Source organism: Thamnophis sirtalis, unplaced genomic scaffold, assembly GCF_051295495.1.
Source record: "Thamnophis sirtalis isolate CommonGarterSnake01/CBP01778 unplaced genomic scaffold, rThaSir2_p1.2 scaffold_6, whole genome shotgun sequence".
NCBI classification, from domain to species: domain Eukaryota; kingdom Metazoa; phylum Chordata; class Lepidosauria; order Squamata; family Natricidae; genus Thamnophis; species Thamnophis sirtalis.
This window is the reverse complement of record NW_028261386.1, coordinates 37,726,522-37,744,010: the sequence shown is the minus strand read 5'-3', so window position 1 is coordinate 37,744,010 and position 17,489 is coordinate 37,726,522. Positions and strand designations below refer to the sequence as shown.

Genomic DNA, 17,489 nt, shown 5'->3' with positions numbered 1-17,489 from the left:
TCTAAAAGGGAAAAAAAAGTTTTTGCATTCTACAAATCTCCCAAAAACGGCCTGTTTTTCGTGAAAATGGGCCTCTTTTTTTCCAAAAAAAGAGAGGCATGAATAGCTTCTGGGGGGCTTGCAGAGTGCTCCTGGGGGTTGGGAGGCAAAAAAGAACAAAACCAGCCATTTTTTGCTCATTTCTGCCTTCTCCAGTCCCCAGGAGCTCTCTGATAGCCTCCTACAAGTTATGCACGGTCATTTTGGGGCTTCTGGAGGCAAAAAACTGCTGTATTCGATGTATAAGATACACCCAGATTCTCAGCCTCTTTTTTGAGGGCAAAAGGTGCGTCTTATACTCCGAAAAATACGGTGCATGCATACATACGTACGTACATGCATGCATGCATGCATGCATACATACATACATACATACATACATACATACATACATACATACTGATAACTAATTAAACAGAACTCATTCCAACATACTGTGCAAGCTGATTGTCAAGTAAATTCTGCACCTGCCCAGTCTGTTGTTGATAAATAACCTCAATTCTGCTTCTTTGATACGGTGGTTAGAATGCAGTATTGCAGGCAAACTCTACCCACAGCCAGGAGTTCGAGCCTGACTGGCTTAAGGTTGATTCAGCCTTCCATCCTTCCAAGGTGGGTAAAATGAGGATCCAGATGGTTGGGGGCAATATGCTGACAATGTAAATCACCCCGAGAGTGCTGTAAAGCACTGTTGGATGATATTTAAATCTAAATGCTATTGTTAAAATGGAATCATAGGAGATGACCAGGGGTCAAACATATCATCAGCCTTGAGTTCCTTTGCACTTACATATAAGCCTATATTCATTTAAACTACCTGGATTTCTGATTTTTTACGCTTGACAGAAATTGAGCTATACACCGTTTCAAATAAAAGATACTACCACAAATAAAAACTTTTATTTAGTTCTTGGTTCTAATGATCATGTTTTCACTAGCTATTGCTGATACATTTTCAATAACATTTTTGCAGTTAGGAAAACTTGTTTTTAAAAATATAGCAGACAGTATTATTAATTTAGATGTTTTTATCCAGTAAATGCCTTGCCTATGTATTTCTTTGTTATTATGAAATTACAATAATATGAATTTTCCCGTTTAAGCTCTCTTCTTTATATAAATCAAAAAAGCATAAGCTATCTGCTGCATGTAAATATTTGAAGCACATTCACAAAATACTGAACGTTTCCTGCGGTACCTGTTCCCTGGGAACCAGAAAAAAAATGGGAAGCAATCACTTCAGATGTAGGGTTTCAGTGAGAGAGAAGGAAGAGAGCAGGATGTCTTTATTTGAACAGTGATGGAAAATATTTCTCTCCCACGGTATGGATTAAAATGCCTCCTTCGTGGAAGAATTTGAGATCCAGAGATCCTGAGAAGTTGATTATTCAAACCCTAAAGTATGAATAGAATGTAGGGAGAGGAAGTTGTGGTTGGTGAGTCAGCATGAGTAATTTATTTCAGTGAGCAGGAAGGCTGAGTTGTGTTTTTTTCTCTCTCTTAATCATTTCAAGAATTATATTTTTTAAAAGAAGGGAAATAAATGATATTTTGCAGTAGTTTTATTTACAGTACTTTTAATAAAATGCTATCATTTCAGATCATAATTTTTATCTCTATAGATATATTTTTCAAGAACATGGAAAGAAGTGGATAGCTGTCACTGGTAAGCATGATCCTTTTCTTTTTTTGCAAACTGTTTAGCATAGAGAGAATTCTTAGAATTTAGTTGCTCTGTCTAGTTAGCTGAACTGTAGTTCAGTGTAATGTTTTTATATATTCATGCAGTATGGTGTTCTATTGTATATCAGCAATTTGATAATCTAATTTATTATTGTTCCATTTTTAAGCTGATCTCTTTCGCCTTTAAGATCTTACTTAGCTGTGAACAGAATTGCAAATAAGTTTGGTGAGCTGAACACAAAATAGATGGTGCAGAATTGCTTCTCTCCTGTTATGAAAACCTGAATTCATAATCTAGTTTTTGTATATACATTTAGATATGAGTTGGGCTTTACTTTTAGATGTCTCTGATTTTACAAGAACATTTCTTTTAGTCATGTCCTATCAAAGATACAATACAACACAATCCCTTTCACTATATATAAGAGAATGATCTATATAGGTGCACCTGTGAGCCTGATATCTTATTTATATAAAACTCAACACTATGCTTCATTAGTAATTTAATTCAGTAGGAATGTTACATGTGCATGTTACACTGAATGTATTCAACTAAAGAAGTACTATACTGACTGAATCTAATCTCATATCGGAGCTTTACAGAGCATCCAATCAGATCAAATAGATACTTCCTGGTTTGTGCAGAACAAATCTTTTATACAGTAGTTCACATAGCTAATTTTATCTTTGTCTTGAAATTCCGAGAGGTGGTTGGTTAAATAAAAACCTTTACAGAACTGTATTTTTAGTTTGTATTTGACACCTTGACTTTGAGTAAGATGCTGAAACTGAAAATATTGTATGTAGTTTGGCTGGAGAACCAGGTGTAGCATCAAGATTTGTGATCATCTTCTCTACTGTAAAGTCTAAATCTTTATCAGAAATATGATTAAGTGCACATATTTATATATCCAGATTGCAATTAATTGTCTAAATGTGTGTTTCTGTGGAGATTCTCAGTCTTCCAGGTCATGGTTGTCAAACCATGACCTGGAAGATGCTTTTTCAAAAGGCAACTGGACTTTGTTTTTCCTTGAAGATGTTTCACTTCTCATCCAAGAAGCCAAGAAGTGTCAGAAATGAAAAAGTTTCTTGAATGAGAAATAAAACATATGAGGAAAAACAAAGTCCAGTTGCCCTTTGAAAAAGGACATTTGGGTCTAAATATTTGTGTTTCCCCTACTTACCCTCATTCATCAAAGAAGTTTGGGATATAGGATGGAGACCTGCTTCCAGCATTTCATTTCTGTACATCATTTAGCAGATGCTTTAGCCTGAAGAGTTCTTAACCGGGTTCTCTCTTCACTAATGGATAGCATTATAATTTTCAGTTCCTTAAACAAGGCTTGGTGTTATAGTACCCCTCTTCAATATCTCCTGCAATTAAGAACCTGTGGCTTCAAAAAGGCAGCTGATTAATTCTATGGTTACAGAACTACACCTTTTGCTACTTTACATTCTTGTTCTGAGCAAGAATTTCTGGGATTCGTTATTGCAAGGTAATTTCCTCCATGAATGCCACTTAAATAGAGGAAAACCTCCATGCATCCTGAAAAGTTTATCCATATTGTTTTTATAAATGAAAGCTAACTTTCATGTATAAAATAACTCTGGAGGAAAAGTATTTTATATGAAGTGCTTTTCTGAGAAGTGATGGGCCTGAATTACAGAACTTGAATCTACATCCTTGTTGAGTCATTTTTATGAACAGTTAAGGGCTCAAGTGCCTTTGAATACAGTTATTTAGGATTTGTAATTGGCATTAGTTACAAATGGGTGAACACTTCCAAATAAAATCTGCTCCTAATTTTCTCCAAACTATTTTTTCTTGTTAGTCTGGTTTAGGAAGGGAAAAGTTTTTTTTTCAAAAAAAAACCAAAACTGTTGTTCTTCAGTCAGAAACTCTTATTGATATTCTGCATATCACCCAAATAGAGATACCTAAGTAGCTTCTACCTTCAGAACAGAAAGAATAACAGAGTTGGAAGATACTTTGGAGGTCTTCCAGTTCAAGCCCCTGCTCAGGCAGGAAACTCTATACAATTTCAGACAAATAATTGTCAAATATCTTAAACATTTCCAATATTGGAGCATTCACAACTTCTGGAGGCAAGTCGTTCCACTGATTCATTGTTCTAACTGTCCAGGAAATTTGTCCTCTACTTCCCTGGGAGATAGGGCAGTGTGCTTTGTAGGTATTTCTAACATGCTTCCTTTTGGTTTCTAAGTGGAATCAGCCTAAATGCTGATGGAAATACATTGACTATCTAGAATTGTTATTTCACAAGGAAAAGTGTGTTCACATTTCCTCTCTCTTCTGTGGTGCCACTGCTTATAGCTAAATTCAGAGACTAAACCATTTCTATCCTGGCTCATAGTAGCTGTGCAAAAAGCCAGTCTCAATTGCAGCACATGGTGTGCTTTGCAGGGGCTCAGTTGATAAGCAGAGGAGTAGCTGACTTGCAAACCAATAATCCAGAAGTGGTTGTAGTTTGACTGCAAAAATAGGAAGGGTGTAGAAGCTACGGTGGCAAAATAGATGAGATGAAAGTTGCCAGTTAGCAAATGATTACACATCATTTTGATTTTCTGAGTGTGTGGGGGTTAGTGGTATTTTTTAAGTTTTTTACTCTTTTTTTAATACAGGTGTGCTTTTTAACTCATGTGGTCGTAGATTATAGTAAATGAAACTAGATTCGCAAGATTTTCGTATGTCATGTGGGAGGGGGATGTCATGTGGCTATCTGTAAATTCCTGATGACTTAATAAAATGTATTGCTGTTGCCTACACATCCTCATTCCAGTATGTTGCCTTTCAGGCTAAAATGAGTAAGTAGAACATGTTCTTTAAAATCACCTTATTTATCAGCACCTTATTATTGCTGATAGGAATAAAAGATAATATATCTTCCTACTCCTACACCCTCTCTTAGTTTGTTTTTTAAAAACAGTGCAATATAAATATTACAGTTTTGCATATAATATAAAAGTTATGTTGCAAAGAAAAGGCCACAAAACTTTAAAAATGGATTGATTCATAGCAAAGAATTATACATCGGGTACTTTAAATTATAATTTGTATTTATAAGAAATAATCAGGGAGATTTAAATAAACCATGTCAATTTGAATTAAAAAATAATGACTTTATAATTAATTATATTGAATGTGTTTATGCTCCAAATACTATAGGCTAGGCTTATCTAAAAAGCCTCTTTTGTATTGGGAAATGTTTTTTTTTTTAATCAATGTGACCAGAAAGAGATTCAAAAAATATTATATTAGAATTAGAATCCTTCAAGTTTTTGGGTTCTATAATCTCTTGAAATGGACGTTTAGAGCCATCAATAAAAAGGCACAACAATGAATGTTTTTTCTGTGGCAGCTCAGAAAGTTGAGATTGGTCCAGGAACTGTTAATACAGTTTTACAGAGGAATTATTGAGTCTGTAATTTGTACTTCTATAGCCGTCTGGTTTGGTATAGCAATCAAACAGGACAAGTACGAATTCCAACAGACAGTTAAAACTGCAGAAAGAACAATTGCAACCAGTCTGCCTTCCCTAGAAGATCTGTACATTGAATTGAATTGCGGGTCAAAGAAGGGCTGAGAAGATACCTACAATACAGACCTTCTCATTTCCTGGACATAAGCTGTTTCAACGTCTTCCCTTGGGACGATGCTATATAGGGCATTATATATTAACACAACTAGCCACAAGGACAGTTTTTCTCTCATGCCATCACTCTGTTGAACACCCAGTTCTCACAGTGGTCCCTAATATACATGTACAGTATACTTACTCATATAGTGTGGCTGTAGTATTATTTATCTTTCTTATTAAATTCTTTACTTCCCCTTTTATTGGTATTATTATTACTATTGCTTTGCATGTATTGTCAGGTTTGGAAGCCATCGGGGGATAGGGCCTCAAGCCTGCTACATATTCAAACATAGTTTCTATGGGAAACTGGGAGGGAGGATGGCATGGAGCTTGGGAGATATGTAGCCATAATAACATTCCTTCTCAGATAGTCAAGGTCACCTCATTCCTGCACATGGATGGATGTGAACCATTTTATGTGAACCATTTTATGTACTTGTGGGTGTTGGGGCAACGTTTTGAACTTTCAACTGTTTGGGGAAAACCTGGAAGCTTTCTGATTTTGGTTTTCCCAGATGTGCCAACATCTTCTAATAAATTGGTGTTTTGAGGAACTTCTTGCCTCGAACTATTATTTCATAGAAGATACTATTTGGAACCCTGACATGTACACTGAGAGCTTCCATACCGGAGATAAATTCCTTATGTGTCTAATCACACTTGGCCAAATAAAGTATTCAAAAGAATTGAAAGTATTCAATTCAATTCCATCGCCCCCCCCCCTCCTCCCAGTTCCTTTTTCTGTTACAACCTGTGGTTTGGCCATATATAAATGTGAATCATTTCTTTAAACCTTGCCAGCTTTTCACAAATAGGTGAAGGAAAAATCCTTCATTAATTGGACTGGCAAATTTCTCCCGTTTGATGACATCCACATATAAAAACTTTAAGGATTTACTTTATCTAGGCAATTGATTGAATAAAACACATAGATCCAGAGTATTTAAGAGAAGACTTACTTTCTTCTCTCTGTCCTTTAATATATCAGAGCCCAGTGCACTTTGAATAGTCATGTATATCTTAAGGAAGTTGTTTTACGTAACCCTCTAATTGGCTAATGTCTTAGGATTTTTTTAGCGGTAAAATACGTCTACAGTTTTATCAATGACACTGACTATAGAACTTTACCTAGTTCACCAGACCTTGAAGTGCACATGATGTTTAGAGCTGAGTAAAATGGAAACATTTCCATGAGAACGGACTTTACACTTTGAAATTGAAAAATGAGCAGTCAGAAAAGCACTCTGGGCTGATGCCACAAGATTCAAATATGTGATATGACTAATATTTTCACAACCCACTGTCACAAGTTTTTCTTTTGCGGGCCTATCATCAAACATTGATCCCAAAAAGACATAGTCTAGATGGATATCATTGTTTACCTCGGTAACATTAAATACATCATTGCTATATTTTAGTCTATCAAATAGAATTATATTGTACCCTCACAAAATTGCCCATCCAAGAAATCTCAATTTTGTTTTGCAATCTTTCCAGACCTATGAAGATCAAACAGGGTTTTGTAATAGAGTCTTGCTTTGAGTTGCCAGGGTCAGATGAGACTTAAGGGGGAGAAGCCAAATTATGAATCTATGCAGAGGTATGCTTTGTATATGTGCCAGGAATCAGTGACTTTGCTGTGATCTTTTTAAACAGGAATAATGCTCTGGTTTATATTTTCCTTCCCAAAACTAAGATTTGTAGTAGTAGAGATGCTTTGCTGAATATTCATTAACCTCATCAACTGTTAAGATCCTTTGGCAGTAAAGTAATGACACTGTACCATACAATAGATGATAGATCAAACCTCCTAGATATAAGCAATATTTTGCAGACCTACCCAGTGGTGGGTTCCTACTGGTTCAGACCGGTTCAGCTGAACTGGTAGTGGTTTGGTGGCCTTGTTCACTGGAACCGGCAGTGACCCAAGCCTGCCACACCTCCGAACCGATTCCCCAGTCGATCACCCTGCCCACCTGCCTCGCCCAGTCACTCCTTACCTCCCAGGCGGCTTGCCTGCCTAAGGTGTTACGTGGTGCCTGCCCTGCGCCCCAACTGAGCTGCCTCCTGCCTACAGGTAAGTTTCTCTAGTCCCCCCCCCGGAACTTGCTGTACCCCACCAGTGTCCCTGCAACCTTACCTTCCTCCGCTCTTCCAGGAGACCCAAAATCGGGTGTAAGGGGTGCCCAGCAAGCCTACCTGCAGCTCCCTGGGAGAAAAAATAGGCTGCAGGGTGGGGGGACTTCAAAGGAGAAAGAAAGAAAGAAATCCTCACCGTTTGGGGATCCCCAAGTGCATGGAGCAAAACTTTAAGACTTGTGAACTTACTCCCAGAATTCTCCAGCCAGCAGAGTTGAATTCTGGGAATTGAAGTCCACAAGTCTTAAAATTGCCAGGTTTGAAGGTCTCTGGCATGGAGCTTGAATTGAGAGCTTATTGAAAGTGCTGCTAGCTATCCTTGCTGAGGCTAAGCTAATCAATAGTGGAACTCTAGGAATGCCAGATGATCAATGGGCATGTTCTCAGTTTTAAAATGTCTGGCTTTTCTTCCTCCTACCAAAGACCTTCTGGGGTTCTTCACAGGAAGGGAGGAAGGAGGGAGAGAGGGAAGGGAGAAAGAAAGAAAGAAAGAGGGAAGGGAGAAAGAAAGGGAGGGAGGGAGGAAAGGGAGAAAGAAAGAAAGAGAGAGGGAAGGGAGAAAGAAAGGGAGAGAGGGAAGGGAGAAAGATGGGAGGAAAGGGAAAGTGAATGATATATGGATGATGGATGGATGGATGGATGGATACAGAGGGGGAGGGAGAGAAAAAACAGAGGAAGGAAAGACCACAACCTGGCACTAGATGCAGCTTCAGAGGATGCTTTGAAACAGCACAGCAATCCAGGGCTGGAAGGGGCCTCAGAGGTCATCGAGTCCAACTCCTTGCTCTAGCAGGAGACCTTATATCATTTTGGTTATTTTGGTGGCTCGAACACAGAGGAGAAATTCCCAAAAATCCCCAAGCATTGCCAACCTCTCCCCGCTAGTAAAAAAAAACCTAGAGCAAAAACTTCATGCAGTATTAAAAAGGATAGATAAGGAGGCTGCTGTGTAGTGTTTAATGGACTGCTAATTTGGCAAAATAGATTGCTAAATTGGCCACGCTCACCCAGTCACGTGACCGCCAAGCCATGGCCACATGACTGCCAAGCCACCAAGCCACTCCCATCCAGTCACATGACTGCCAAGCCACACCCACAAAATAAGCCACACCCACAGAAACGGTAGTAAAAAAATTGAAACCCACCAGTGGACCTATCTATATATAAGCAGCAATATTTAGGAGGAAGTTCTGATGTTTCCAACCTTCCTTAGCCTATATTTATTGTAATCTCAAACAATTTTTGGCATGATCTTCCCCCGAGACATACAGTTGTCCTCAATCTTACAGGTCCTTAGGTAAGCATTAGGGCCCAGTGGTAGTCAACCTCGTCCCTACTGCCCACTAGTGGGCTTTCCAGCTTTCATGGTGGGCGGTAGGGGTTTGCTGTAACTCTGCTTTATAAATTTTATAAAGTAAAGTTACTTCCCTACTTTATAAATCACCATTATTGTGGAACTGGTGGGCAGTTAGAAAATTTTACTACTAACAGAGATACAAAAGTGGGCGGTAGGTATAGAAAGGTTGGCTACCCCTGCCTTAGGCAGATGAATGACAAGTTGAACAGAGTCCCAGTGGATAAGTTAAGGAAGTTTTAAGTTCTGTTACTATTTTGAATGTGTTATGCTAAATTGTGTTTGAACTGTGTTGATAAAAATTCCTACCTGGTCCATACAGCTGTAGCCTTTGACAACACTGTGTTTATTTTCCACCAATACAACTCAGGATGTACAAATGGGAAAATTAAAATGATAGCAGGGTCATATTTCTTTTTATGGAGCTAATGTGCCAATCATTGATGCTTCTGACTTATTAGAAGATTTTTCCAGTTGCCAGGTACCCGAAGAGGCAGTGCTAGGAAATCCTCAGCCAGGCAAAGAGGAGGGATCAAATGGGGAATTAGCCTTGTATCATTGTAACAGAGGCAAGAGACCTAAAACTGACACCACACGCTTCCATGGCACCTTATCTGTTGGTCAGGTAAGGTGAACAGTCTGGGGAAATTCTTGTACTATGGGTAAAACACAGTAGCCAACTTGAATCTTTCACATGCGGATCTGGTTGCTTGTGCCTGTCAGGCAGTCTGGTAAAAGCAAAGGCAACAGAAGCTTCTAGCATGTTGCTGGCTCTGTGCAGCTGGGATTATTTCTGCTCTCGTGGAGTTTTTCTGCTGTGCAGTCTCATACATACATATGAATACCATACATGAATTAAATTAGCATTACATGGAATTGTGTAATGTCCTTTTGTTAATGTTAGGTTGATTAAAAAAAATAAGGGGACACCTGTAGCAATGAATCATGCTGTGGGTTGACGCCAAGCTTGGCAGGTGGTCCTCCTCCTCTTTTGTGACTAGATATGTGAAGTCCTCATTACTTAACAGACACAAGTGAATCCTCATTTTAATACTGCCAAGAAGTGTGAAAACAAAACACATGCCACTTGCAGTTCTGTTGTGAAATGTAAATGAAAAGGGCTCATGTCCCCTGCTATATAAAAAACAAATTCTAGAATCAAAACTTGGCACAAAGTGAAACTTGAGCTTGAATTGAAATTTATTGCCGTTTTCTACCAGATACTTTTTTTTTTTTTTGAAAAAGCAGATTTCAGGCCTTTTTAATTTTCTCAGCTTATATGATTGTTTTACTGACAGCTTCTGAGGGTATATGTCTATTTTGTTCCCATTCACAAGCTCTAAGAAAATATATACTATTTAGGATTCCATGGGGAGGATGTTCTTAGATTTCACAATCCCTGATATTTATGCTGAGATCATGCAACACTGACTCTTTCCAGAGGGAGATTTTTCTACTGCTGTCAGATTGCCCAGGAGATATGAAAGCTGGACGAGGTGCAACTGTTAATAACTAAAAAAACTTAACAAAAACAATAAGAACTTTTGGTTTATATATGACATTGTGCTTAATGTTTTCACCTGCACATAAATACGTTCTGGTTGTCAAATGATAATTCTCATTGAAATTGTACAGAAGAAAAAACTGGTAGATATTTTGGCACCTCAATTTTGTTCCTGGCACTCAAACTTGCACAGTGGCAGAACAATAGTGTAAACATTTTGCTTGACACAAAGGAATATGATTAAATATAAAACATTAACATTGCCATGTATATTTATTATTATTTGTTCCATCTGACCTGGCGATATGGCTTCCTGGAGGGAGACATCAGGTTACCTACATTTAAATTACACGGTATTGTGCTGTGTATCTATGAAGGAGAATGTGCTTTTAATATTAATGCTCTAGAATCAATCTATAACATATTTGTAGTAGAAATTGATCTATATGAGATGGTTATCTTATTATATGTTTGTGAATTTAAAGGAAGAACATGATAAAGTGAATAGGTTTGAATTGTAGAATGTTCTTTGTCGCTTTGGAGTTGATGGTGGGTTGTTGGATGCAGGAAGAGTATTATACAATGGAAGTAAATAATAAATTCATTACAAATGTAATGTTTAGCAAAGGGGTCAATACCAAGTAAAATTTAAGCAATCTTTGCTTAGATTTTAGCTTAAGTAGAAGCCATGTTGGTGACTGAAAACTTAAATGATTTGTAGCAAATGTTAAACTTTGTTTTATAAAACCAATTTATATGGTCACCCGTCTTGCAAACAGTGATTGTAGATGGCTAACAGACTTAAAAGCAGTTAAAAACAATCAATCATAATTTACAGGTAGTCTTTCTCTAATAACTACAACTGGGACCAGCAGTTATGTTACTAAGTGATATGGTTGTTAAGTGAGTCATCACATGACCATGACTTAAGGATTTTACTGATGGTGTCTCCATTGACTCTGCCTGTCAGAAGCTGTGTGCAAATTGCAATCACATGAATATGGGACCCTGGAAGGATCAAAACTGAAAGGACTGGATGTCAAGTTATTTTTTTCAGCACTGTTTTATCTTTACACAGTTGCTAAATAATGCAGTTGTTAAACAGTGACTCTCTGTATATATAATTGAATTGAGCAAACAATTGTCACATCTGTAATAACTATCTCATGGATTCTGTTAAACTCTTCACCCTCACACTTGGTGAAATAATCAGTTTTTTAAGGATTTTTTTGTTTTTGTTTCAATACTAGTACCGGTAGAGTTGGGGGCAAGACAGATCTTCAAGTAGAGTCGTAGGATATTTCAGGGTAAGCACCACAGCTTCCCCTCTACACTACAGATGGGTGAATAGAGACATTTAAAGATGTGTAAATACCGGTAGAAAAATAGTGAGCAATGTGTGATTTAAAAAAAGATAATATGACTGTGTAGAATGTGCATCTGCACACTTTGCTAAATAGATGTAAGAAATAAAAGATTGGATGCAGTGGGAATGAGTTATATAAGTGTATAAATAAAAATAAGGTAACAAATGAATGGATGGTGAATGAGTGTGGACAGAATACAACAGTGAGGGACCCTGTGAAAGAGGTATGTTGGAATGGGATATTTTTTTCAGTAGAGAGAATGTATGATGCTTGAATTGCAAAACCAATACATTTAAAAAGGTTAATGGGTCCAAAGAAGGGGAAAACCAAGAAAGTTGTGGTTAGGTTGAATATATTGAGATTCTCAGAAAGGGAGGGTAAAAGTTTAAAAAATAAAAGATAGTGTACCAAGCAAGGAATGCATGTAGTAGAAGAAAGGGTAGTTTGCAAGAATAAAATATGTAGAACACAGAATAATGAAGTTAGTAAATATATAAATTTACATACAAAAATATGAAAAGATGTAGCAAACAGTATTTGTGTAAATTAGAATATATTTTTTCTTATCTTATGCACATAATTTCTTTGACCTTTATGCCTTCCATGCATAATGTTTTTTAGTCTAAAAGGAAATGCATGATTGGTATTTCTGCCCCCTCTGCTATTTTGTTAGTGTCTGCATTTTGCTGCCCATATCTGGTAGCACTACCAAAAGGAGAATGAATCATTGGTTAAACTTTATCCCAGTATACATTGGTTGAACATGCTCAGTGTAAACAAGTTTTAGGCCCATATTTGCTCCTATTACCACAATGTGTGTCGTGATCTGGGTTCAGAGATATACTGAAAGTGATCATCAGGAGACCTTTTATTATTTTTTCCATTCATCTCACTTATGTGACATTATAGATTCTGATAGGGGTGTCAAACTGGCGGCCCACAGGCTAGTTGTGTCACTTGCAGGCCACACCTACCCCAGCTCCACAAAGGGGGGAAACATTGCGAAACTTCACGTGACAGCAACATGACGCCGCAAGTTTGACAGCCATGTTTTAACACAATGAGACGTGACAGGACTTTTAGAAGAATTAGGATTCTATACTGTGTGCCAAGTTAAACTATTGTTCTGCTGACCTCAACTTTGCCTGTGGTGATTCAGAATAATTTCTGGATTTCATATGGGAGTTTCTGAGCCCTACTTCAATATGTCGAGATTAAAGCTTGAACTTTACCTTTATTCTGATAATGTGCTTTAGTTTTGAGCTACAATTCTTACATGTATTTTGAAGGTAAGCAAAATAAAGTTTGTACAGATAAAGATTTTATTTATTCAATTCATTTATTAAGCTTCTATACTGCCCATTTCACCAAGGTGACTCTAGGCAGTTTATACTCATTCAATAAAATATCATATAAAACCCATAAATTTAAATTTCAGTTAAAATTAAATTAACCAAGATAGAGAGGAAGGGAATGAAGTGTCTGTAGGAAGAAGGTGGGATTCTGTGCAATCTATTAACCATTTTCAAGATGCCGCTCCCCCCCCCCAAAAAAAAAATTAGGGCCCCAGGCCAGCTGATAGAACCAAATTGCAAGAAATTCAATAAAACTTTGCTGTTACAGTGGAAGACAATTTTTGCTATAGTAGGTTTTAAAAATATGTTTGCTTCCTGGTTAAGTTACTTCTTTTGGCAAGAAAAATTACTAGCTCTTACTGGTAACAATTTAGTAATAAGTTAATAATCTGCCTGCTCTGAGTCAGCTAGAAAAATCTGCTTCAGACATTGTATTTAGTACCACAATAGAGATTTTTTTTTTGTATCAGATATAGTGCAATAAAATATCCTGTATTTTTATGCAATGTATTTCGTTTCTTCAGTAAATAAAGGCACGGGGTGAGTTGTCAACTTTGAGGAAAAAAGAGAAAAATGGTTTGTGGCACACATTTTGAACAGAAACTTGATCGGCTTAGTTTAGAAACTAGAGCCTTAAATATATGGATATACACACATTTAGCCAGCTGGCGCTACATCAGCCTATTCCTATAGGTAGAACTACAGAAGCCAGTAAAAAACTAGCTACATCATTTGAAGGGAAGCAAAACCACAGTGTTTCTAATGAATTTCTAATTTAGAAAAAGGTTAAAGATATAGGGGAAAAACCTCTTTGAATAAACACTAAGCAGACAAAAATCCCTAAATATAAGTAAGCAAATTGCTTAGAAAAGAAAACATGAACTGATAATAGCTGTACAGTACAATAACCAATTAAAAAAACCCTCAAAAGTCTTACGGTGCTATCTCATCATGGAGGGACATGGAGTTCCTGGGAGGAATGAGTAAAAAAACCATGGGGAATGTATGTTAAAAGTAGATATTCCCAGCAGGATCATTGACTGTGTAAAGTAAATCCCAGTTGTCCAGCAGCAGCAACAATATAGGAAGATGCTGAAGGCATCATAGTCAAGGGAATGATGATTTTGTTGAGATTGGTGAGCAGGAATTTAAGTCCCTAGAATCTAAGAATAAAGCACATTTACTAAATTCAGTAGTGCTTTTTTAACTATTTAAGTCAGGATGATAGGAATTAAATACATAGAGCTATTGATTAAGAGAGAATATTTCATTGTATCAGTAAATGCTTCTATATATCCATATCAAAATAAGTAGATTGTGGCCTCCAGATATAGCACCCCCCCCCCCCGGAGATGGCTCTCCAAGTAAGGGAGAGAGAGCGAAATCAGCAACAGCATAGTGCTGAAAAACTTTTGCTTACTTAGGGGTTTTTAGAATATAGAATAACAGAGTTGGAAGGGACCTTGGAGGTCTTCTAATCCAACCACTGCTTAGGCAGGAAACCCTACACCACTTCAGACAAATGGTTAACCAACATCTTCTTAAAAACCTCCAGTGTTGAGGCATTCACAACTTCTGTTCCACTGATTAATTGTTCTAACTGTCAGGAAATTTCTCCTTAGTTCTAAGTTGCTTCTCCCCTTGATTAGTTTCCACCTATTGCTTCTTGGCCTACTCTCAGGTGCTTTGGAGAACAGCTTGACTCCCTCTTCTTTGTGGCAGCCCCTGAGATATTGGAACACTGCTATCACGTCTCCCCTAGTCCTTCTTTTCATTAAACTAGATATACCCGGTTCCTGCAACCGTTCTTCATATGTTTTAGCCTCCAGTCTCCTAATCATATTTGTTGCTCTTCTCTGCACTCTTTTTAGAGTCTCCACATCATTTTTTCATTGTGGCGATCAAAACTGAATGCAGTATTCCAAGTGTGGCCTTATCAAGGCATTGTAAAGTGATTTTCTCTTACTCCTCTGGTACAATTTTTGTAGTCTATCATACTATCTTGGCTAGTGCAACCATACTTGTAAATAGAGCTTGATCCAATTTTGAAGAGATTGGTGGCACATTTTAGTCTCTTTTCTTTAGGATTCAAGAACATGAAGCAGAAATACTATTGTTTTCAGATTATCTAATTCTTAAGTTTTAATGACACAAAACTACAAACTCTAAGTACTTTTATATGATATTCCTGAAACTAAGAATGCATAACACTTTTCTCTCCTTGTCTGAGTAACCCTAGTCTGTGAGTATGTAAACTTTAAAGTTAATCAGCAGCTAAATTTGGCATTCCCCAAGCAACTAGTCCCTCTGTAGCTTCCACCCAAAATAAAATAAGGCCCTACCCTCACAGTAAAAATAAGTTGCATCCATCTGTGGAAACCTTCAAAGCTTTTGGCAGTTTAAAATTATCAAAATTCACCTAGAAAAGAGATGATAAGGAAGAGTTAGATACTGGGTGATCAGATAGAAGATTAGTTTTGGCTGCCACTAGAATTGCTACAACTTTAAAACAACTAAAAATAGGCCCTGAGTAACCGTGCATGGCTAGCCCTGAGCTAAGCAGTTTTATAGAACAGAGTCATGGCTCCTCATCTCAACAATTAACTCTGGGTGACACACAATCTTAAAACCATTGATGATCCATCTTTGCTATATACAATTTATCTCAGATTCAGAATCCAAGAAATGGAATGCCTTGTGAAGTATTTTAATCTAGTTTTAACCCTCTTTTTATTGTGTCTTAATTTTATGCATTTATAATAGTTGTAGTATACTTTGGAAAGCTTAAAATAAGAAGTAATAATAAATATAGCTCCCAGTTTGACCTATCAGATATAGCTAAAGAGAGTGGTACTTAAAGTAAATGTGCTGAACCCATGGCTTATATCATGTAGCAGTTAATGACATCCTTCTCTCAGTCCTTAGCTATTGGTAATTACCAGTAACGCACATTTAGAAAATGTAAGAAAAATCTATCTCAGCCTTTCATCTGTTTTTTTTTCTAAATCGATTTGATCCTTTCATTTTTTCAGGTTTTCTTTTGGGCTTCATAGAAACAGTTCCTGTCCAAAGTCTGTAGGGGGTGTTATTAATAAAGGAATTATGTTAGACAAACATACTGTAGCCTGACTCATATCTGAATCTAAAGTGTTTTTTATATTTTTGTGTAGCATATGCATTCTTGCACTGCATGTCTAAGAACAGTTTATATTTAGATTATTAATTTTCAGTGTTGAAAAGGCTTTTGCATGTTTTCTGTTTTAAAGATTCAAGGTATTATGCTTGCATTAATAGCAAGCAAAATGGGAAATTTGGACCATTAAGAATATGCAAAATTATAAGTATATGGCATAAAATTTGGTCTTGAAAGATGTCAGTATGCTGATCACCTACCAAAGCTGTTCAATCCCTGGACATTATTTATTAAAGAGAAGAGTTTCAGTGTTATTAGTTCCACTGATTCTCCCATTGGGCAAACAGTTGAATCTTCACCATGTTGAGATTTTTTTTTTTCCTGGGGAGGAGACTAAATTATATTGGGAATTTCAAAATATTCATTAGCAGCATATTTTAATTTATTTATTGACTGGCTTGTCCTCGTACCTCAGTTTGTTTGCAGTTTTGGTTGTTGCTGACCTTTATTAGCCTTTTCTTCTTTTTAGTATTACCATTATGACAAGGGAAGGCATAAAGTAATTCTGGGCGCATTGGTGGGTCTCAGGATGATTTTGAAGTATGCTAGGACTTTATGCTCCCCTTGGCAACTCTCAGCCAACAGATCCAGGTTGCCTGGATTGTTACCAGGGCAGTGGGGAAGTGCAGGACTCCAGGCAAGACTGGAAAGCTGGGAAAAAAAAACATCCTGGAAGGAGGCAGTGTCCAACCACTTCCATATCATGCCAAAACATTGCTTGAGCTTGACTCAAAGGAGTTCTTTTTACTTTTTAAAAGTGAAAGCAGCTGTGTTGACCCTGAGTAATGAAATCTAAAATCCATATGAAGGCAGCACTTTTATGACACTAACTGAAGGTCTGGAGAACAGCATTGTATGCAGTATTTTGAGTTTTCAAGAATCTTTCTTTAGGGGAAAAAACCCCACCTCCTCAAAAAATGAGAGGTGGAATTATATATTTTTTTAATAAGTAAACTAGAGTAGAGAAAGTGTGACCACTACTTAAAGTTGTTCCTGCCTTATATTACCATTATAGAGTTCAGCTGCATGTTCTGTTTGCCTGGCACAACGATGCCTCAGAAACCATTTCTTGGGGACATAAACTCATGACCATTGTTCTCGACTTACTTCCAAGATGCCATCATGAAGACGTCTTCCATTTGTCTTTTATTACAATGCTTCAGAAGTACTGCTTTTCAATTCTGCTGACAACA

At 37.2% G+C, this 17,489-nt stretch overlaps 1 long non-coding RNA gene across 1 annotated transcript in view; it reads left to right on the top strand.

Moving 5' to 3' along the window:
* Window positions 1-1,563: 1,563 nt before the first annotated feature.
* The window catches only part of LOC106537997 (uncharacterized), a 219,125-nt gene continuing 203,199 nt past the window's right edge, over window positions 1,564-17,489 (top strand). The window contains exon 1 of the long non-coding RNA XR_015696925.1: window positions 1,564-1,705. This is a non-coding gene — a long non-coding RNA (uncharacterized LOC106537997). The remainder of the gene's footprint in view (window positions 1,706-17,489) is intronic.